The sequence below is a fragment of the Aethalodelphis obliquidens genome, unplaced genomic scaffold (genome assembly GCF_003676395.1).
Source record: "Aethalodelphis obliquidens isolate GAN/ISIS:26980383/991018 unplaced genomic scaffold, ASM367639v1 scaffold81, whole genome shotgun sequence".
NCBI lineage: Eukaryota > Metazoa > Chordata > Mammalia > Artiodactyla > Delphinidae > Aethalodelphis > Aethalodelphis obliquidens.
In genome coordinates, this window is record NW_020838025.1 from 5839122 (window position 1) to 5862974 (window position 23853).

The 23853-nt window shown below is 43.8% G+C and overlaps 1 pseudogene; it reads right to left on the bottom strand.

The window, feature by feature from the left end:
- Positions 1-569: 569 nt before the first annotated feature.
- Positions 570-3961, bottom strand: LOC113612731 (phosphatidylethanolamine-binding protein 1 pseudogene; annotated as a pseudogene).
- Positions 3962-23853: the final 19892 nt, after the last annotated feature.

A 23853-nucleotide genomic window follows, 5' to 3' on the forward strand; every position in this document is an offset into this window, starting at 1 on the left:
TTCCCATCTACACATTGTTTTTATTTTTATTCGATTATAAGCAAATAGCAGAATTAACACAGCATTCAGCAACTCCGGACGGGCTTTTCTCACACCAAAGAAGTGTAATCAGTTTAACAGGCACAGACTTTCGGATTTCTGATAACCTCTTACCCAGCCCTGCAGCTCATCTAGATGGCCAGGCTTGAACAGCAAAGTGACTCTCTCCCTATTGCTTTTTCCATTATTGCTCTTTGAGGGAGTCAGAGCCGGACACTGACACCCGGTAACCAGCTTGAGGTGTACCACGTTGGGGGTTAGTGGACATGCCAGCCTCTGGTTGTCTTGGTGAGAGACAGAGCCATGAAAACAGAAGCCAGAAGATGCCACCACACACAATTCTGGGCTCGGGCTCACAAAATCAGAGGTAATGCAGAGGTAATCCATCTTTTTTTTTTCCAACCTCCTTTAAAGATTCTCTGATGCTCTGCTCTAATATTGTAGACCTGGTCTCTTTACCAGAATTTTTTTCTTCTTTAAAGTCTGAGTTGCTATTCTTATATTAACATTTTGATGACCCTATCATAGACCCAAATTATCCCCCCAAATGGAGTTCAAATTTGATCAAAACATAAACCCCCTAGAATTATAGAGGACAGGCATAAGGAAAAGTCACCCCAAACCTAAATCTAACTGCTCAGGCCTTGGGAACAAGGAAGGGGAGAAATCTACATGCATCGCTAAACTGAAAACACTGCTTGGGAAACTCTGGGATGGTTTCCATCTTCTAAGTTTCCTCTGCTTCCCAGACAGCTGCTCGGGGAGTTTAGGCACAAAGTCGTCTCATTCAGCCTGGTAACATGTGCCGGCCACCGGGGCCCAGAGCTTGTACCTTTTACAGAAAGACGCCACAGTGAAATCGCCATGATGGGCTCCAGATCGGTTGCTGAGAATGAGTTCGTCACACTTCAGCGGCCTGTCCTGCTCCAAGCCAGCCAGACGTGGTGGTGAAGGCCTGTGCCCTTGGGGGACCCAGAGCCCACATAATCAGAGAGGACCGAGCCACTGCTCATGTTCTTGCCTTTCACCTTGACCACCAGGAAATGGTGCCCTTCCAGCTGGGAGCATCTGGGTAGGTCAAGACCAACGTGTAGAATGTATCTGGATCAAGGCCATCCCATGCGATGCTTGTGGGCCAGTTCTTAACCTGGGTGGGTGTCAGCACTTTGCCCAGCTCGTCAACCTCCGCCCCGCCGGACTGGACTTGCAGCGGGTGCTGCGGCTGGTCGTCCACCTCCTGCAGGCTCAAGGGTCCCGGCCACTTGCTGAGGTCCAGTGGCCTCACGGGGCAGAGCAGGGCAGACAACAGGGAAAGTCACAGGACAGCAGCACCGACTCCGAGCGGTCTGCCTCTAATTTTTCTTACATTGAACATTTGCTTTCAAAATAAGAAAAAAGTACGTCATTTATTTTTTTTAATTTAATTTTATTTTTTGCGGTATGTGGGCCTCTCACTGTTGTGGCCTCTCCCGTTGCGGAACACAGGCTCCAGACGCGCAGGCTCAGCGGCCATGGCTCGCGGGCCCAGCCGCTCCGCGGCATGCGGGATCCTCCTGGACCGGGGCACGAACCCGTGTCCCCTGCATTGGCAGGCGGACTCTCAACCACTGCGCCACCAGGGAAGCCCGTCATTTATTTTTAACCAATAAAAGGGAAAAACAGAGAATAAGAAGGAGGAAAAAAAAATGAAAGCAGAAACCAGGGCCTTCTGTAGGGGATGTAGAGGTGTGTTGGTGTAGAATGAGTTTATGACAACCCTGGAGGTTGGCATTCCCTGGAATCCTGGAGTCAAGGCATGAGCTTTTTGACTCCGACCTGTACTTGTAAGAATGTTTTAATAAGCGGAATGTTTTTTTTCACCTTCTATCTGTATCAGTGAATACAAAGGGGTCCCATGGAGGAGGTAGAAGGTAATGGGGGTTTCTAACTGGGGAGAAATGTTCTTGAAGGAGAAATGGCATGATGGTTTTTATCCCTGGTCTCATATTAGAACTGCTGGATACCCCAGACCCACCCCCAGTGATTCAGTTGATTATTGATTAAAAGATGCAAGGGATGGGTGAAGGACGGTGTCTGCAATTTTTGTAGGATTGAGCCAATTGCCTGAGACCAGACCACTATACAGGGTTTCCAGAGGTAGTGGCCACTGTTTTTCACTTGTATCCAATCTGAAAAGTCCTACTCACAGATTCCTAGTTAAATCCCAAGAATTGAGCTCCTCAATATGAAATTCTTCTCTTCACAATTTCCCTTTGGGCCACCTTCAGAAGGAAAGGTAGAACAGAGATTATTCCTCTCCATCAGTGTTTTCTCAAGCATTGTAGGTGTACCCATTGGTACACAAACTTAGCTTATTCCTACAGGGAAAAACATTTTAAGACAGCTTTTAATGGTATACATTTTTTTGTACTGTGTATTAGGAAAAATATACTAACATCCATCAAAGCTATGATTTCATAGCAGTGATATAAGTTTTTAAAAAATGAAATCTCTGCAAAAATGCAAGCCAATTGATATACATACCTTAGGTAGATTGCAGTACAGGTGGTACACGGATATGGCAAAAATCAAGATGATATACATGACTTTAGGAAACACTGGCAGAAGTTGCTTTGTTAGACCTTTCTGAAACAAGGTGAGGTTTGAGCTGTGATTCAAAGCAGGGCTTCCAAACATTGGACTGAAAATATGTGGAGCCGGCTGAGAGCTTGTGGAAATAGTCATTCCAGTCCCTGCCTAGACATTTTAGTCCAGGAGATTTGAGATGGGGCCCTGGGCTTTATCTTTCCATGAAGGTTTCCTGGTGATTCTGGTGCAGCCAGGATTGGGAAACTTCAAGAAGGGAGCATTACCTCCTTGGGCCGGAAAGATTACTAGTTCTTGGTAATTAAACCTATTTTAAGTATTTGCTGGCTGTGAAGTCAATTAACTGTTGTTGACTGTCATCAGCATGGCTTTGAAAACTTTTTTTTATTTTATAAATTTATTTATTTTTGGCTGCATTGTGTCTTTGTTGCTGTGCGCGGGCTTTTGCTAGTTGCTGCGAGCGGGGGCTACTCTTCATTGGGGTGCGCGGGCTTCTCACTGCAGTGGCTTCTCTTGTTGCGGAGCACAGGCTCTAGGCGCACGGGCTTCAGTAGTTGTGGCTCACGGGATCAGTGGTTGTGGCTCGCGGGCTCTAGAGCACAGGCTCAGCAGTTGTCTCATGGGCTTAGTTGCTCTGAGGCATGTGGGATCTTCCTGGACCAGGGCTTGACCCGTGACCCCTGCATTGGCAGGCGGATTCTTAACCACTGCGCCACCAGGGAAGCCCGCTTTGAAAACTTTCAATTTTTAAACTGTGCCTCTGGGTCTCAGCATTGGGAGGGTGTGTGTGTGTGTGTAAATTAAAATACACACAAGTGAGCACATTATACCCCACCCCCCAGACACATTTTAATCTGATTTAACCAATTAAACAAACAGGAGTGAGTTATGCCATTAGGCTCAACAGGGCTGCTAGAGCAAAGCAAAAGCTCGGTGCCACCCAGGCATGGGAGCCGTAAAGTGCGTATTTCTGGGGCAAAGGAGGCGCTCGGGTGGGAGCTGTTTCACCCTGAACTGATGTTTACTCGGTGAGCTTCAGAGGATTCCTTGTGAGGCAGCTGGGAGGGAGGCCCTGGGTAGCAGCAGTCTGGGATGGAAACCGTGCTTGGGGCCGCAGGAGTCCTGTGAGAAGGCAACTGAGAGGCCTGTGGGTGAGGTGGGGTGAGAAACCAAGAAGCTGCAACTGCGCCAGGCAGGGATGAGAAACTGAGAGCAAGCTGGTGGCACCAGAGAGGCACAGCGGCTTTCCTGAGGGGCTGGTGACATCCTCCTCCCGAATAGGAGCAAATGGTTGCTCCCGGGGATGGGGGAAGCAAAATATTATCCCAGAGGACATTTAGGAAGCAGAATAAATTCTGTATGAAAATCAAAAAGGGCAAATACGTATATATGAAGTTAGTGCATCTTGAATTTCCTGGGGCAGTCCTTAGTGCAACGGCTCTGTTCTATAGTCCGACTGGGTGTTAGGTAATGTTCCCTAATTTTAGGGTAAACATTTGAGAAAAAAATGGTGAAAGTGTCTGAGGACAGAAGCCCAAGGTGGCATCCAGATGGCCCTGCTTGGTATGAACTGGGGCATGTGAATTGCAGAACCTCTCAGGTTTGGGCAAGAGCTGATTTCTGGACCCCGTAAGGTTAAGGGGCCAACTGCCCGAGGCCGGGCCACTCAGCAGGGTTTCCAGAGGTAGCAGCCACTGTTTTTCACCTGCTTCCAGTCCAAAAAGTCCTACTCATGGATCCCTAGCAAAATTCAAATTTTCCTCTCTCCATCTGACGGAGAATTTTCATACCATGTTAAAGAAACCTGGGACGAAGATTTGTCTTCATTTACTGTTTCCTTTTCTTATCAGTTTCTTCACTCACAGATGCTTCAAAACTATTTTCAGTCTGTCAGTCTCCTTTCGCTGTTGTTCTTATATATAAGTTACAGGATTGGGGTGAAATTTTCAAAGGCATTGGCCTTATGACAGTTTGGTTACATTGTGGAATAATTTTAGAAACTAAATTAATTGGATTTAGGGGGACATAACATAGAGGTTACCAAAGCTTGTCCACTAGGTGTCACTCTTTATCCAATGAAACCTGGCTAGCGATGTTTATAAATAGAAGTACATGTATACAATGTTTATTTCCTTTGGTTACGGTAAACATGAATAACAAAACGCCCCCACCTGTGTGTTCTTAAGTCTTTTACTGGTGACCTCTGCCGTAAAAGGGGACCGTATATCGGTTCTCCGGAGAACTCATTCCTTTCACAGAGGTTTGTTCTGAGACCTCTCGGGAGGTGCAGGCTGGCCGCCTGAGTCGGAGCCTTCCCAATTCATCGATTGCTTTTCATGACACTGGACCCTTTGGAGATCACAGTGGACTGTCTTGTGATGAGAGCGAATGTTTCCAAAATGCCCTATTCCGCTTGCTGCTTCCTGAAGTGCTGTCTCCCGGACGTTCCAGGCAGCACTCTCACCAGCTCCATCTGTCCATCATCCCCGCGCGCTCCCGCCGGGTGGGCATCAGCACAGGGCGCGAGCGGAGCCGCTTCACCCTACGGAGTGAGCCCAAGGATGGGCGACGTTCAGGGACCGCTCAGCCCGGGGGAGGGGGTGGAGAGGGGGGCTGTTGGGGAGACCACCTCTTCACGGCCTCCACCCTGGGGCAATGCAGGCAAAACCGCTGCTAGCAATTTTGAATTTCAGAATTTGAAATTATTTGCATTAGCTACGAGGATTGACCAAATTCCATTCGTTTCTCTTTTGCACTGCCTTCAGGGATAAAAACGGACGTACAATTTAGAGTTTACAAGGAAGGAACAATCTGATTCAGAGACATCGTACTTCTAAATAAAAATAGGTTTTATTATTATTCAAAAAATGTTCTTTCTCTAAAATGTAAGTAGTTCACCCTCAGAGAAGAAATAGGGTACTAATAACATTTTTATATCCCACTTTCCAGTTCAAGAGGTTGTCTCAAATCCATTACCCGGTGTTATCTTCAGCACAACCCTGGGTGTTGGGGATTACTGCTACTACGTTTCTGACTGGGCCTACAGCTGTCATGTCCCAGGTTTGCCAAGCTGGAATTTTAACCCAGACCATCTGACTCCAAAAACTATAATATCCATTACACCAGTGGTTCTTAACCAGGCTGTGCATCAAAATCTCCCGGTGAGCTTTTCAGTATATATACTCCCAGACTCACCCTGGACCTTCTCGGTCAGAATAACCTGGGTGATATTGGGTTCATTCAATAAAGGAACATAAAGTGGGTATATAATACCATGTCAGGTAGTGATGGATGTTTGGGGAAGAAAAAAACAAAGCAGAATGAGGGAGTAGAGAGTGACAGGAGGGGCTGCTTTAGAAAGGAGCAGCTGGGGAAGGCCAACCTCTCCAAGGAGGGGGCATCTGAACTCAGACGCTATTGAAGCCAAGCAGTAAACTTTGCAGATGTAGGTGGGAAGGGTGTTCTAGCAGAGGGAATAGCAGGTGCAAAGGCTCTGAGGCAGGAGTGTGCTTGGTGTGGAGAAACAGCGAGGAGGCCAGTGTGGCTGGAGAAGAGTTGTTGAGGATAGAGTGCTAGGAGATGGGTCAGGAGGCAGCCGGGAGCCAGATGTTAGGCCTTCAACTGGTGCTGCACAACTTTTGAAACAAGTGCATGTTAACGTTCTCACTCCTCTCATGCTCTTCCCCCACTCCCCACTTTTACCTTGCCGAGCAATGAAAAGGAAAAACAGGGGAGATAAAAGCACAGCTAAAATACAGCCCTGATGAGCTGCCACCATTGCAATCACCATGAAGGTGCAGTTCAGCGCTGTTAGGGAGACCAAGAGGACTGAGAATGGTTAGTGGTGAATGAGTAGCTGCTAATTTGATAATCACCGTGAATCCGAGTGAAATCAGATTTGTTCACCTCACTGTCTACAAATTCCTTTTATTTGTGATTGAATTGTAATTTCCATTTAAAATCATTATAAGGAAACAATACGTTCCCATCACGCTCACTTAAGTACCGTCCTGGAGTTTTTAGTTTTGCTTTAACATTAAATCTGGTCATGCTGTCTTTCATTCCTATCTTCAGGGCTTTCTCTTAAGTAGATGCTGCTCTTTTCCTTGTGTTTATAACATGGGGGCAAACTACACATGTTTGGAGAAGTGATGATAGTGTTTTGTTTCTAAGAGAAGTGCAGATTGGTTACATTTGAAAATTTCTCTCAAGAGAGTTAAATATCTCCTATAATTTTGGGGAAAAATCTTTCATATAGATATAATTAAAATATATATTTATTAAAGCAGGGATAGAATGCCATATCCACAAAGTTTAAATCCAGTATTGTAGTGGATCTTAAATAATTAAACAACTCACCCTGATGAATATGGTTATATTAGATAGCATTAATGTTTATTTTCCATATGCTCAGGTTTATTATTTTAACTTCCATATACAAATAAAATAATATGCTATAATTGGTCACTTGCTTAAACCAGCTGAAAGAGTCAGATGAGAGATGGTTCCAGAGGAAAACTGAAGGTAACTTTGCCTGTTATAGGCACCCTCACGAGCCCGCTCTCTGGTGGGTGGCTGAAACACACAGGTTAGGGATGACTTCAGAAAACATGAACACTTCTGTGACCTCAGAATGCCTCAGTAAAGAAGCAGGTTGTGAAACTGGATGCAAAATGTGATCCTGTATTTGTTAAAACAAAATCATATGTCTACATATGCATTCAATAACCTCTAGAATGATACATTCACAATGATGCCACATTGCAATGGTATTTTTTTAATGGAGGGTGGTTTCTGGGTGATTTCATTTTTATTTTATTGCTTATTTGTACTTCCTAAGATGAACGTATATTTGTATAATAAAGAAAAACTTGTACAATAAAGTTTATATACTTTTCTGTTGTAGAAAAAACACCACTAAAAGTTATTGAAAAAAAATCAGGACTTCCCTGGTGGTCCAGTGGCTAAGAATCCACCTGCCAATGCAGGGGACATGGGTTTGAGCCCTGTTCTGGGAAGATCCCACATGCCGCGAAGCAACTAAGCCCGTGCGCCACAACTACTGAGCCTGTGCTCTAGGGCCCACGAGCCAAAACTACTGTAGTCCATGCATCTACAGCCTGCGCTCCACAAGAGAAGCCACCGCAATGAGAAGCCTGAGCACCACAACGAAGAGTAGCCCCCGCTCGCCGCACCTAGAGAAAGTCTGCGCGCAGCAATGAAGGTCCAGTGCAGCCACACGTAAATAAATAAATAATAATAATAAAAAAAATCACATGTTGAATTATTGACTCATACTTATTTTACTTCAACTCACACTTTGCCTTCCACAGTGGAAAACAGTAGCTTGATTCTTCTGTAATTTTTCCTGTTTTTATTATAATTACTCCAACTCTACACCACAGAGGAAGGGACAATTTTTTGTGACTGTTCAGTGTCTTCTGGAGTTAGGCTCAAGGAGCTCTGGCTTCTGGACAACTCTGTCCGCTCTATCCCTTCTCTCCACTAGAGGGCAGCAGATGACAGAAGGATTCATGGGCCATAAAGGCTAACTTTCTGTGTTGACAGCTTTTGGGGTGAGAAATGGTCCAGGCGTAGCTGGCTGGGTGTCACCGTGACTCTGTCATTCAGAAAGCCATTGGGTTTATTTGTATTAGTGCAAATTAAAAACAGAACATTTCCCTCTTCTCCAAACTATGGGGAAACAAAATTAACTTCTGCCCCATTATTAGGAGTTTCTGAGGATGCCAAAGACACAAATCTACACACTTAGGAAGAGGACTCGCACCAAACACGTTTATTCTTCATAAACTTGTATACTATGCACTATATATCCTTGGATGTTCTGGTTAAGTAAATTGGAGGCAGGATCTGATATAAAGTTGAGGAATAAAACATAGGTAAACCATTCTTGCCCTCAAGGCTTGAAATCAAAAGCCAATATGGTTTAAATTGTACATACATTTAAGGGGATGTAAAGGAGTGGTGATTAGTAAAGAAAATGCTGGGGGAAGTAAATTTGACTTTGAATCAGGATTTGAAGAAAGTAATGCCTGCAGATTAGAGTGGAGGCCCAACAGGGGTTGAAAACTGGTGGCCCCTGAATCCAGGCTGTAGAAGTACTTACTCTGATCAGAAGAATGCTTTAAATTAAAAAAAAAAAATTATTTGGCTGCATTGGGTCTTAGCTGTGGCATGCGCGATCTTCGTTGCGGTGCGTGGGCTCCAGAGCATGCGGGCTCAGTTGTTGCGGCGTGGACTTAGTTGCCCCAAGGCTTGTGGGTTCTTAGTTCCCTGACCAGAGATCGAACCCTCGTCCCCTGTATTGGAAGGAGGATTCTTCACGACTGAACCACCAGGGAAATCCCTGAATGCTTTAAGTTTTTTAAACTTGAATTTATTTAAGTGGGGCGTGGACTTGTTAGTTTGCTACATTTCCCACCATCCCAGCATGGGACACATTTCTCATACCTCCCTGGCCCCAGTCAAAGAAAAATCATCTCTTCCTCTGCAATACAGAGTTGGCGTAATTATAATAAAAACAGGAAAAATGACAGAGGAATCAAGACATTTGCGATTGCAACGCTGGCTTAGAGGAACTGGGCGAGGAGGCACAGGAAGGAGGCGGAGACAGTAACCCGGGAGCCGTGGCACTAGTACTGGGCCAGAACTGGGAGCAGGTAAGTCTGGTGTGGAGGGCGTGAGGGGGCAGGACTGGGAATATATAGACTGGGTTGACTTACACCAAGGGGCCATGTTGCAAAATAGGTTACAAGGAGTTGAGGGTGGTGGTGGTGATGGTGATTTGAGGTGTAATTTAGATCTGGTACTGCCAAAGAGAACCCTGTAAGTGCTTGAGGATGAGAGAACCAAGAAGTCTTGAAAGAAGATGTAGGAATCAACCTGGAAAAGTGCTGGAGAATCTATTTCCTGTTCTCTCTGATATCTGTTTTCTCTATGGGTTTTGACGACTAGAATTAATCTGCTGAAAAGAAATGGTGAGGGCTTCCCTGGTGGCGCAGTGGTTAAGAATCCGCCTGCCAATGCAGGGGACACGGGTTCAAGCCCTGGTCCGGGAAGATCCCACATGCTGTGGAGCAACTACGCCCGTGCGCCACAACTACTGAGCCTGCGCTCTAGAGCCCACGAGCCACGACTACTGAGCCCGCGTGACACAACTACTGAGCCCATGTGCCACAACTACTGAAGCCTGCACGCCTAGAGCCCATGCCCTGCAACGAGAAGCCACCGCAATGAGAAGCCCGCGCACCGCAACGAAGAGTAGCCCCTGCTCGCTGCAACTAGAAAAAGCCCATGCGCAGCAACGAAGACCCAACGCAGCCATAAATAAATAAATAAAAGAAAGAAATGGTGAAACCTGGAGTCAAACATGCCTGACATGCGTGGGTGCTGCCCTCACCCCTACTCCAGACCTCACCACTTACTTGTGTCCCCAGAAAAGCTGGGGGCTTGAATCAGCACCTCACAGCTAGGACATAGGACTCTCCTTGCACGATCTTGGTAGCACCGTGCGGTGTCGACATACTGCCCTGGGGCTCGTTGGTCCTGCTCCCAGCACTGACTCAGTGGTTTACTGGGGGCACAGGTCTTCAATCACTGCACTTTCGTTTTCTCATTATAATTTAAAGGGACTGCACAAGGCAGCCTTAGAAGATTCATTCAGCATTAGTCCAATGATTGAAGCTCAGAAAAGAAAGGCCAAGACCCAGTTTTTATAAACGCACTAAGCTGCCAACCGAGCAAGCTGGACTCTTGAGAAGACTATTGGTCGCACTGCATTATGGGAGCAAACAGTGCGGTGGGAAGGGTGAAGACGAGCAAAGATTGCGAAGTGCCGCAGGATTAGACGCGGGTTCCGACTCCAACTCCACCCTTTCCTAACTGAGTGACCTTAAGAAAGCCATTAAACATCTCTGAGCATAAATTTCATTTGCAAAATGGTCACACAGGGATGTGTCTGGCAGGGTTCTTTGGAACATTAAAGGAGACAGTGTCTGTAAACGTCGGCCGCATCATCGCTCCTACCCTCATCCCGCGTGGAAATCACTCCCGTGAATCCCGAAGTCCCGTCTGCGAGAGGGAGTCCTAAGTCAGAAGGCGCAAAGTCTCAAACGCATCACCAAGAGCGCATCTCTATGAGAAAAACCGCGGAGAGCATCTGGGCTGACGTTTCCTTAACTCAATTAAAACTCTGAACGGTTAATATGCTGTTTTCAGGCAGTTTTGATTGCCACAGCATTTTGTTGTTGCTCTGTTATCAAAAGAAGGATGATGTTTCAGGGCCCAGAGGCTGCTTCTCGAGGAAGTGGGGAGCGTGCCGGCCACCCACTGTGATGATTTGGCGGGCGCAAACGACTCTGCTTACCTGCCACGGAGCCTGCAGGACTTCACTGGAGCCCTTTTGCTTTGATATGTCACCTTGTTCTCTCTGGAGTCATCTGGCTATCTCCAGCAAAATCGTACTCTTCAACACACCTGAGGGATACGATACACCCCTCTCCTTAACAGTACAATTGTCTGGGGAAAGAAGAAGGTCGATTGGGGAGAAATGATGGCTCTGGATGATGGAGGCAAGCCCCCAGCAGGTGCTTCTGTTATATCACAATTTCCTGTAGAAAACCTCAGTCAGGAATCTAAGCTAATAATAAAGTAACCTACTCGATAACTAACTAGAAAGGCCCATCTTGTTAGACTTTACCTCATCCTTAGATAAAAATCTGTTTTGGACAGAATTGTGGATGGTTGGTAAGGCATGATGTCACTAAGTGTGGTTTCATAGTTTCATAGCGAAACGAAGAGAATTTCTCTTTTTTTTAGTCTTTGAAATGAGGCCCAGAACTACTTATTAACCTCTAAAATTCTTGGTGGCTTGTTTAAAGCTCAGCCCTAGATTCCTCAGGACATAAGCAGCATGGATGAGGGAGGTGAGACCGAAGCTTGGGGTGGTGTGGGAAGGAGTGGAGGCATAGGGTGGAGATTCAGAAGTGAAAGGAGCCAGAGAAAATGGCTTTTAGGCGGAAATAAGAAAAAGAGCCCTGAGATTACTGCCAGGGTTGTTGGGCACTGGGAGCTGGTGGCAGGGCGGGACCAAGGCAGAGGCGGGAGGCACCTAGGTGCTAAATTTAAGGAGACACCCACTGTCAGGCTCCTATGAGTGCAGGGTGGGCACCTGAGAGTGAGTGCCTCCTTAAATTGTGCATCTTGGGTGCTTGGCCTGCACATCCTAGTGCAGGTCCTAGAGGTAGAGTAAAATGGAGAGAGAGCCTGGTTTCTCCAAGACAGTTGCAAAGAGGTTCTGATAAAAATCTCATCAGCACAGCTCGGGGAAAGAAAGTCTCAGGTGAATACCAGGCTTATAATATAGCAAAAAATAACGATCACAGCTTAACAAGATGTAAACATTTGTCATTTAAGGTAAAAAAGAAAAAAAAAATCTTCCTCCAAATTAGGGTCCATTTATATTCCAGGTATGAGGCTGGAGAGCTGAGATTTTTTTCCTCCTCCTTTCTTTTTTCTTTTCTCTTTCAACTCTTCCCTTCTATTCCTTTCTCCCCTTTTCCTTCTGCTCTGTGTGACACTACTGAAGTGATGGCCCTTGTTTTTTTCTTCCCCTTCCTTCTTCCTTTGCTTCCGTTGCTTATAACGGATTCGGAGGGAAAAAAAGAATCAAATATCTGTTTCACAGCCATTTCATAAACAGTACTGGCTCCTTTCTTTTGATACCACTAGGCAATGAAAAGCACTGTAGGAGGACATTTGTGACAGTATAGTGATGAATTCATGACGCCTCCATAGCATCGACTTGAAACAGACCCACTGTGTTTCTCTGCATTTAGCCGAGACCAAACCAGAATGAATGCCCATGGGTGCTCAGCTGGATACATGAAACAAAGACGTTTTCTATTTTGTGATGAAAGGAAAATAATTTGGGTAGAAAAACCCTACCCAGATCAGAAGTTGAGTTTGTGTTTGTTTCAGCCAAACTGCTTCAAGCCCTGTCATATACTTCCGTGGACCTTGATTGTTGCGGAAATGTTTTTAAAGCCTTTCAGGTTTTTGTTAAACCTCTCCGGAAGTTTATTTCAAAATGGAGTTACTCACACAGCTTTCCCAACATTAGATCATATTCAACCTTCTTTGCTTTTAAACAACTTGAACTTTTGGAACCAAGTTTCTTTTTTAAAAATTGCATTTTGAAGTAGTCTCATGTGAAACAGATTTGCAGGACTTTATTTTAAAATCTGATAAGGATAGAAAATATTCCAGTTAACCGCAACAGGAGGAAGGATTAACATGGCTTATACCATTCTTCTTTTTCTTGTTATTTAAAACTTTTCGTGATCAAGAATATGCAACATATTGCATAAAAACAAGAAAACAAACTTTCAGCTGGAGCCGGAATCCCAACAGCCATATGCTGTTGTGTAGAACAGACACACACAATGCTGGGGAGTCCATTCACATCAGAGCCATTGTACATTTGTATATTTATTACAACAATTCCCTAGCAAATAGCTTGGAAATATTTTGGGGAAGGGACTTCCCCTTCACCCTTCAATTTGCAAAAAGGTGACATCTGGGAAAGCAGTGGCCCTGATGCTGAGTTAGTATGTAAAAGGTTTATTTTTGCCCCTTTGGTCTTAGGCCTCTAGCTGAATTGAAACGATTAATCTGGATTGGTTGTATCCTACTGTGCTTAAACTTACGACCTTTCTCCCAACTTGTGGGTCATTCCAAAACAAACAAACACATCAAAAAACAAAACACAGGGTATTTGCATTCTTCAGTTCCCCTTGTTTCCATTTGCTTTCTCCTGAGCCTGAACTGCTTCTTCTCCTTCTTCTCCTTAGTTCATACTTTATGCCAGATGTTGTTCTAAGCTCTTGATGGACGCTAGCTAATTGAGTCTTATACGTTAATCCTTTTTTAGGGATGAGGAATCTAAGGCCCAGAGAGGATAAGTAATTTTCCTGTGGTTACACAGCCAGTCCGGTGACATAACCAGGATTTGAACTCTGGCAATGTGGCACCAAAGTTCCTGCTTTTAACCACTCTGCTCTTCTGCCTCTTCTGCGTTGGTCTCTCTTTCCCTGAAGTCTGGGCCACTGTCTGAGGCCCTATTTTAAACAGCTCCGGCCATCCACGGTCCCATGGTAGATCTGCCCCTCCTTCATTGTGCCACTCAATCAGATTTCCTCTGGCCACTGTCCTTTGGTGTCTCGCTACACCTCCTTGAGGACCAGCCTAATTTGGATCAATTCCCTTAGCCCCGGTCCCCTCCAATTCCGATTTTCTGCCGTTCTCTATTGCGTTATCGCTGAGGTCTCAGCACACCTCCTGGTGGACCCCAGCCGCCTGTGACAGATGAAGGAGCCGTTCTCTATTGCGTTACCGCTGAGGTCTCAGCACACCTTCTGGTGGACCCCAGCCGCCTGTGACAGATGAAGGATGCGTGAGGGCAATTGCGGTTGAATTTGCTTTTACCTCCTGGTGTGCCGAGGCCTCAGGAGTTTGCCATGGGCTGTGCTGGCTTGACCAGGGTGTGGGGAAACAGGAAGTCTCCTTCGTTGGTGGGAAGATAAATTGGTGCAACTGCTCCAGAGGGCAGTTTGGCAACCTCTGCCACATACTTTCAAACTTTAGTTAGACTCTGACCGCAGCTCTGAGTCACCACATCTCTCACCTGGGTTGCTGCAGTAGACTCCTCTCCCATCTCCCTGCTTCCACTCTTGCCTCCCAAACTGTATTCTCAACACATTCTCTACTCTCAGTACATTCAGAGTATTTTAGAACAGAAGCCAGATCATGTCCCACGTCTTGCTCAAATCCTTCCACTGCTTCTCATTTAATTAAGAGCAAAAGCCAAAATTCCCGTAATGGGCTACAAGGCCCTGCAGAACTTGGCCCCAGCACCTCTTTGATCTTATGTCTTATTCCGTCCTTCCTGCTCCCTCTGGCTCCAGCCACACGGGTCTACTTGCTTTTCCTTGAATGTATCAGAGATCCTTCCATTCTAGAACCTTTATATGGGATGTTCCTTCTGCTTAGAACAGTCTTCCCTAGATATCTGCAGGGCCAAATCACTTACCTCCTTCAGGTCTTTGATGAAATATTACCTTCTCAATGGGTAATTGAGATTACCATTGGGTAATCACCAATGGGTAATCACCACTCGATTTAAAATAGCAAACTCTTCATCCCGTTCCCTTTTACTTTTCTCTACTTATTTTTAAAGCCATTATCTAACATACTGTATGACTGACTCATTTGTTTTGGTTTTGTCTGTTTCTTTCCATATGATGTAAGCTCTACAGGGCAGAAAGTAATTTTTTCTGTTTTGTTTATTGACAGTGCCTGACAAGCTGTCAAATATTTATTTATAAATACATTTTAAAAATACTTATTGGATAGTTTTTGAATTGAGTGAATGGTATTTGACTCAACAGTTCCACTTCTAGAAATTTATTCTATGACACACACATGCACAAAGTGACATAAACACTGAGAGCCACTGAACATTATTCATTGTATGAAAAGACTGAGCATCTATCTCAAGAGATTGTTACCTGAAGGGTCTATTGGACAAAATCTCAAACCAGATAGGAATAAAAGTTGCTTCGTGTTCCCACTACCTCCTAGAAAGTGGGGGCTGATGCGAAGACCACGTTGGTTATAGTCAAAACCACATTTTCTTTGCACCTCTGGGTAAAACACTGGAATGTATACCTGTGTGGAGTTGTACTTTTCTCACTTCTCCCAAATTAGTGAATAAGCTTCAATGTTGAGAACAAAGAAGTGTTCACATGCTGAGGAAAGCTGCCCAAAATTAAGGTCAGACACTTCCCTTTGGGCTTCCCAGGAGGTGCCAAACTGGGGCTGTCCCCTCAATCGTCTCCTCTACCCCCATATGCTTATATAAACAGATTATAGAATAAGTCCAGTGGTCAAGGTTCTGTCTCCCAAGATATGGTGAAGGGGCTGCAGAAAACTCACTCTTAGGATGGGGGCTCCTGTAAGAAGCGACGTTTCCTTTCCTGGATGGATGTAGCCCCATCTGGAAGCTCACTGTGGTGTTGCCGTTGGAGTGAAGCTCACTTCCTGGGAGAGCTTGAAAGTTGCTCCAGGGGTTGGGAGGTAATCTGAACCCATTGACTACTGCTTATCTGGGAATTTCTGTAAGCAGGAGGCCTGCAGGGGTCATCCACTGCAGCAAAGTGAGAAGGGATGGGGGTCGTTTGCTTGGGAAGGGGAAGGGGGCCGCCCCATCTGCAGCTCTCCATGCCCTTAAGAAAAATGGAAGATGAATTCACAGAGTACTGGATCTTCATGTAAAAGAGCATGAGGGAGAGAGCTGAGAGCGTAGGCTATGGGGCTGTCCAGGCAGCATCTGGTCCAAGTGGGTATACAGGTTTGGGGACTGTATTAGTTTGTTAGGGCTGCCATAACTAAATACCACAGACTGGGAGGCTTAAACAGCAGAAATTATTTTCTCACAGTTATGAAGGCTAGAAATCCAAGATCAAGGTGTTGGCAGGTTTGGTTTCTTCTGAGGTTTCTCTCCTTGGCTTGAAGACGGTTGTCTTCTCACTGTGTCCTCACATGGTCTTTCCTCTGTGTGTGCAGCCCTGGTGTCTCTTGTATGTCTAGATCACCTCTTCCTAAAGGGACACCCAGTCAGATTGGATTAGGGTCCAACCTAACAGCTTCCTATTAACTTTTTTTTTTTTTTGGTAACTTAAAACCTTTTTAAAGACCCTATTTACAAATACAGTCACATGCTGAGGTACTGGAGTTTTGGGCTTCGATCCATAAAATTTGGGGGGACACAATTCAGGGACCTAGTCTTTTAGTGGGGCTGGAGGGAGACAGAGCTGCCACTTTCTGAGATGGTTCTCAGCAATGGAGGAAGACATGGGGAAGCTGAGTAGCATTCCAAGAAAACCATCCCACCTGTGGGGAGACCCACCCCCCCATCAGCAGAGGCTACCAGCAGCAGGTAGAACTAAGCTGAGCCAGAGAAAGACCAGAGAGGCCTCCTGAACACCCATAAGTTGCCAATAATGTAAGACAGTCTTTGCTTCTCTTCTTCCTCCTCCCCCCCAACTCAATCCAAAATGCCTGATCCGGGAAAGGAACCAAACTCCCACTTCCTCCATCCAATGAAAGAGCTTCTTCCCAACTCCAAGTCCCTTGAGGCAATGCCAGGTCTGGAGAGAAGAGAGGAGATGAGATTTAAATTGAATATGAAGTGGGGATTTAAAACAAATTAAAATGAAATTTAACTGAAAGTGGCAAGAAAGTTATAGGACCTGCCTAAGCAGTTGTATAGGAGGAGAAAGGAGATTCTTCAGAGCTCAGTTGAATATAGTGCTTGAAAAAAATAAAGCTATCTCAATTTAAACTCCACTGAGTTGATATTTCTCAACAAACTGGCCATCTATCTCTCTATACAAGTAAAGGAGCATGTCTTGGAAAACACAACAAACTGTTTTCAGTAGTTATCTCTGGGAAAGGGGAATTAGAGATGGGAGTTGGTACGGGAAGAAAATGTACCATTCACTCTATACCCTTTTGAACTTTAAAAAAAATACCATGTGCAAGTGTTACTTAAAACACAAACAATTTAAAACTAATTAGAATCATATGATACTAATAGAGCAAAGACTGAGTTAAGAAATCGTCCACAAAGACACATGTCAAATCCAAATATATTAAAGGAGTTTTTCACCAGTGGGAAAAAATAAGTATTGTAAGTTAAACCAGGGAAACTGTAATGGAAAGAAGGTGAGGTTTGCTGGATGTGAGGAGAAAAGCTTTCCTAAGAATTTGGAGAAAGATCTATAGAAGATGGAGTAAGAGAGACTTGGACCAGCGCTCCAGTGTTAGAAAACAATGTTAACCGCTGATGCTGTTGCTTGAAGGGAGATAAATGTTGTGACAGATGCCTGCAAAGAATTTGGCAAGGAATGGGGTTCCATTTGGTATAATGCACTTCAAGGTTAAGCTCTTTTGTGTCATGTAGACGTGGCATGTTTTTGGCTCAGTGCTGAACCTTGGGGCTTGGGATTGATATAATTGTGGAAGACATTAAGTCAAGCGGCAATGCACAATGATTTGGCCAGTAACATTTGAAATAATATCTCACACATATGTTCAAGCAATAGAAATCACTGCCAAAATACCAGGAAAGGATTCCAGCAAAATAGGAAGGAAACAGAGAGGGGTCATTTATGTTAACACACCATAAGTTTATGCACGGATCTTTATTTCCCCTTATATGATTAATTCTATTCTCAATGTGTTGAGCTAATAAAAATTGAGAAATCATCACAAAAATTGTGAAATCATCCACATTCTGTGTGTACAGACAGTGGCTTAAGAGTGGGATCATAATCCCATCATCCTCCTGGAACTGAATTAAGCCTGGATAGGAGTTCTGATGACATGAGGTGCAAAACTGGACATCAGAATGGATGCAACAAATGTGGCTAGTCCACACTGCCTGCCACAGTTCTTTCCCCTCATAGTCAGAGATGAAAGGGGAAAAACTATAAAATAGTAAGATAAATAGTAAAAAATGCAGGTTTCGAAATTGAGCTATTTGTAATGAGGTGGTAAGTCAGAAAGAGAGAGACAAATACTGTATGCTAACACATATATATGGAATTAAAGAAAAAAAAAACTGTCATGAAGAACCTAGGGGTAAGACAGGAATAAAGACTGTGTCCTACTAGATCTACTAGAGAATGGACTTGAGGATATGGGGAGGGGGAAGGGTAAGGTGTGACAAAGCGAGAGAGAGGCATGGACATATAAACACTACCAAATGTAAAATAGATAGCTAGTGGGAAGCAGCTGCATAGCACAGGGAGATCAGCTCAGTGCTTTGTGACCACCTAGAGGGGTGGGATAGGGAGAGTGGGAGGGAGGGAGATGCAAGAGGGAAGAGATATGGGAACATACGTATATGTATAACTGATTCACTTTGTTATAAAGCAGAAACTAACACACCATTGTAAAGCAATTATACTCCAATAAAGACGTAAAAAAAAAAATGCGGGTTTCTGCCTTGTTTTAGGAGGAGGCTTTGCCATTGAGGAGCACACTCCAACGACTCTATTGGATCTTAAAAAAATGCAGCTATTGGCCTATCTTGATGCTTGTTACTCATTCAAGCCACCAATCTGATGGGGGTCAGGCCAGTTACGTTGCACAGGAAGTGTCTCCCCAAGGGGGGACCTGCATACTAACTCCTCTTGGCTCATATATACGCTATTTCCATTGGATTTTAAAATGGAAGGTTTTTGTTTGTTTACTTAAAGCCTGGATTATGTGAGATGGCAGGAAGCTACTGTTTCACTAAACTTATCATTTCAGCTTTTTGGTGAGACTTGCAGTTCTGAAAAGTATTTGTTTCTGAAGAATCATCAATAAAAAGGCTAGAGCATCCACTGTAGGAAGGTGGAGAAGAGGCAGCCAGGAAAGAGGGAAGCAGCAGGGTCCCCAGCCTGCCCTGATGTGATGTAGGCTCATTTGACCATTCTGAGGTCAAGCATTGTGTTGAGCATTTTAAAAACAACATAAAACTATGGAGGGTAGATGAAGTAGATACTGGCTAGTTTTTGTCTACGCACCATTCTTTTTCTCATTTATGGGCAATGTATTCCCAGTTTCCTTATGGGAAACCTTCCCCTTCTACTGTCAATTAAGGTGCTTTGACTGAGCCTGCGCCCTCTTCAGCTCCAGGAGTGGGTACTTGACATGGGTCTAAGTCAGTTAATAAACTCTCCTGGGTCACAGTGATTGCTTCAGACTCCAGGAAGAGGCACGGGGCTCAAGTGGAGCCAGTCATAGTGAAGTCCTGGTCCTGAATAGAGCTGAGCGGTAAGGAGCGGTGCTCTCTCTCTTCTGAGGGATTTGAATGAGGAGGGATGCGGTAGGCAGAAACTGTTTTAGACATCTTGCCACCCTGTGGGTGGCGGTGGTGAGGCCTGTCTAGAACGTAGCAGCACAGTGGAAGCATGGAGAGAAGTGGGTCCTGATGAAAACTTTTGCATTTTTTAACTTAGTTATGCCTGAACCGAAAACTGCAAATTGATATTTTCAGTAATGTGACTTAACATATTCCACCTTCTTTATCCAAACATTTATTTTGCTCCAGGCATTTTTTTTTTTTTTTTTTTTTTTTGCAGTATGCGGGCCTCTCACTGCTGTGACCTCTCCCGTTGTGGAGCACAGGCTCCGGACGCACAGGCCCAGTGGCCATGGCTCACGGGCCCAGCTGCTCTGCGGCACGTGGGATCCTCCCGGACCGGGGCACGAACCCGTCTCCCCTGCATCGGCAGGCAGACTCTCAACCACTGCGCCACCAGGGAAGCCCTGCTCCAGGCATTTTGAATGAGGGCTTCTGTCACATGCAATAGAAGGACCCCTACCGGTTACCGTAAAGTGTTATGAGCTAATGATAAAAATCTGCGATGTAGGAAAAAATTAAAAGGAAAACCAGAATCTAAATATGACAATTAAATCCCAGTAAAGACAAAAGATTGGGAGCTGAAATTATGGATAAATACGTGATTTAAAATAAAGATACAAAGAATCAAAGTTTAAAAATATAACAGAAGAAGAAGATGTGCACATAAAAGACTAAAACCCATGATATAAAGGTTTAGAATATTAAAGTAGAGGGGATTAAGGATTAAGAAAAGGAATTGGAAACAGTAAAGATAAAATTGAAGATTAAAAACCTCAGAAGAATAAAAATAGTTATGAAGAAATATTTTTGAGAGAAAACAAAAACCAAAACCTTAAAGATTGGAAAGAGTGATAGAAAAAAAAAAAACAACCCAGTCCAAAGTAAATCAGTGAGGATTCACACAAAGTTCAAGGTGGTGACTGAAAACATTCTGTTGATGGGATGTCATTCAGTGGGGCAAAGAGCCAGGAAGGCAGAAAGCCCATAGCTTGAGTGGTATCTGTAAATACACAGGGTTTGTCTGCTTAATACTGACACATGGCAGAGCAGTGGGGAAAAAAAAAAGCCTTCTCATCCTCGGGAAACTTGAAAAGCTAGTGTCACTCACCTCCCTCCACCACCACGCACGACAGGTCTAGTTCTTTATTGTCTGAAAATTTGGAACCTTATGTGTACAGCCAATAGAGCCTAGTTATAGTCAGTTAGACAACTGGCAGGAAAAGCAGGGAGTTACTCGATACATTTTTTCAAATGATTTTCTTTTAAAGCAGAAATACTTGGAGAATAGGCCGGAAATAAAGGAGCCCAGCTATAATTAAAAATGAGATTACTCAAAAGGAACATTTCATACTCATCAAAAGTCTGAAAATATTAAGTATTATTGAAAACGAGGGGAAGTAAAAACTCATACACTGCTGGTGGCAATATAAACTGGTATACCACATGAGAGCAATTGGACTATATCTAGTATAATCAGAGATCCCTACATGCTTAGATATATGCCTTAGAGAATGCTTACAAATATACATAATTAGACATACCACAATTACTTGTAACAGCTAAAATGTATATGAAACAGATTAATAGAGGAATGAATAAAAATTGTGGTATACTGAATATATAGAGCAGTTAAAATGAATAAACTATTGTAATTATCAATGTGAATAAGTATAGAAAACATAATGCTAAATGAAAAAATAAGTTGCAGATTCATAGGATAGGCTACTGTTTACGTAAATTTTTTAAAACACCCCACACTACTATTTTTACTTTGGGACAAATACACATGTAGTGAAAGTATAAACACATGGAAAGAAACAATAGACACCATATTCAGAGCAGAGGAATAAGGACGGATGAAAGATTTGGGAAGATTACAAAAGGAGTTTCAAATATAACTATAATGTTCTTTTACTGAAAACAAACCTGGTGAGGATGGGATAGAAGTGGGAGAGGAGAGAACAGCACTTGCTGAAAGCATTGCTGTAGGAGTAGAGTGGCTGCTCCAGTCTTTGGTTGGCAGCGTCTTTGCATTTTGGAGCCAGGGCAGACAGTGGGGAGGGGCAAAGCATCTTTCTACCTTCTTTTCAGCCATCGGGTTTTCTGCAGCCCTGTGCCAACACATTCATGGGTCACCAATTTTATTTCTCAATCCAATTCTGAGGGCTCTGCAAGTAGTTGCCATTCTCCCAGATTTTGCCAATTAATTGTCAGTTTTAGTTTTCTCTGCTGTGAGTTTCCAACATTTTCTGGGGTCTTTTAAAGTATCTGTCTGTATTAGTCTGAGTAGGCTAGACTATGCTGTAGTACTAAATAAACACCCAAATCTCAGTGGCTCAATTCAGTGAAGGTTTCTTTAAAGCTCCTGCAATGTCAACGCAGATATTCTTGGTTAGGAGGCTTTCCTGGGTGGTTCTCCTTCAAGCAGTGTATACTAATTTACCTAGACTATGCCACCTTCTTAGCCACAGGGATGGAGGAAAAAGATGGTGGCAAATTGTGAAGGATGTTTAATGGCCAATTCTGAAAGTGGTGTACTTCACTTTTGGCCAGTACCATCAGTCAGAATTCAGTCACATAGTCCCATCTAGATGCAAGGGGATCCAGGGAATGCAGCCTTCCTCCGTGCCTGGGAGGAAAATAAAATAGTTTGGCGAATTCATAGCATGGTCCAGCCACCACATTTTATTAAGAACATAAGACCCTGAGACATAATTTAAAACCACCATGTTTTTTTTAACTTTTCCTTTTAATTATTTAGTTATTATTAATCATGTGATAAGCACCTACAAACTCACCACCTAAAAGAAGCACAAGGACCTTGACAATAACGTACAACTAACTATATGGTCTTCTTTCCTGCATCCCCTGACTCTATTCACAAGACAACTAGCATCCTGAAACTGCATGGATCATCCCGTTGTTTTCCTTTTTTCAAAAAAATTAACCTTTTGAGATAATTCTAGATTCATATGCAGTTGTAAGAAATAACACAGAGTGATGCTGTGTGCCCTTTACCCAGATTCTCCCAATGGCAACTTCTTGAAAAATTGTACTGCAGTATCATGGCCAGGATATCAACATTGATATAGTCAAGATACAGAACATTTCTGCCATCACAAGGATCAATTATATGGCCCTTTAACAGTCATATCAACTCCCCTCTGGCCCTCAACCTCTCCTTAGTCCCTGGTAACCACTAAATTGTTCTCCACTCCCACAATTTTGTCAATTCAAGCATGATATATAAATGAAACCATTTCCTTTTGGGAAAATCAGCATAATTCTTTGGAGATTCATCCAGATTGTTGCATGTACCAACAGTCTATTCCTTTTTCTCTCTCAGTAGTATTCCATGGATGTACTGCAGTTTGTTTAGCCATTTACTCATTGAATAACTGGATTGTTCTTTTTCTTTCTTTCTCTCTCTCTCTCGCTCTCTCTCTCTGGCTGCGTTGTGACTTCGTTGCTGTGCGTGGGCTTTCTGCGGTGAGTGGGGGCTGCTCTTTGTTGTGGTGCACGGGCTTCTCACTGCGGTGGCTTCTCTTGTTGCAGAGCACGGGCTCTAAGCAAGCAGGCTTCAGTAGTTGTGGCACGTGGGCTTCAGTAGTTGTGGCTCACGGGCTCTAGAGTGCAGACTCAGTAGTTGTGGCGCATGGGCATAATTGCTCCGCGGCATGTGGGATCTTCCTGGACCAGGGCTCAAACCTGTGTCCCCTGCAATGGCAGGCAGATTCTTAACAACTGCGCCACCAGGGAAGCCCTGGATTGGTTTTCCTTTGAGCTATACAAATTAAGTTGCTATTAATATTCACATAAACATTTGTGTGTGTGAACATAAATCTTCATTTCTCTGGAATAAATGCCCAGGATTACAATTGGTGAGTTGCATGCTTCAGCTTTTCTAGTTCTCTCAACTTTCCATATAAACTTTAGAATATACTTGTCTATATCTGCCAAAAATCTTGCTGGGATTTTGATAGAAACTGCATTAAACCTGTGTATCAGTTTGGGGAGAATGTTGACTCTTCCAATCCAAGAACTTGGTGTGGCTCTTCTTTTATTTAGATCTTATTTGATTTATTTAATTAGTGTTTTGTAGTTTTCAGCATACAAGTCCAGTACATATTTTGTTAGATTTACACTTACTTTATTTTTTGTGCAATTTTTAATGATGTATTTTAAATTTGAGTGTCCACATTGTTTAAGTATATAGAAATATAATTGATATT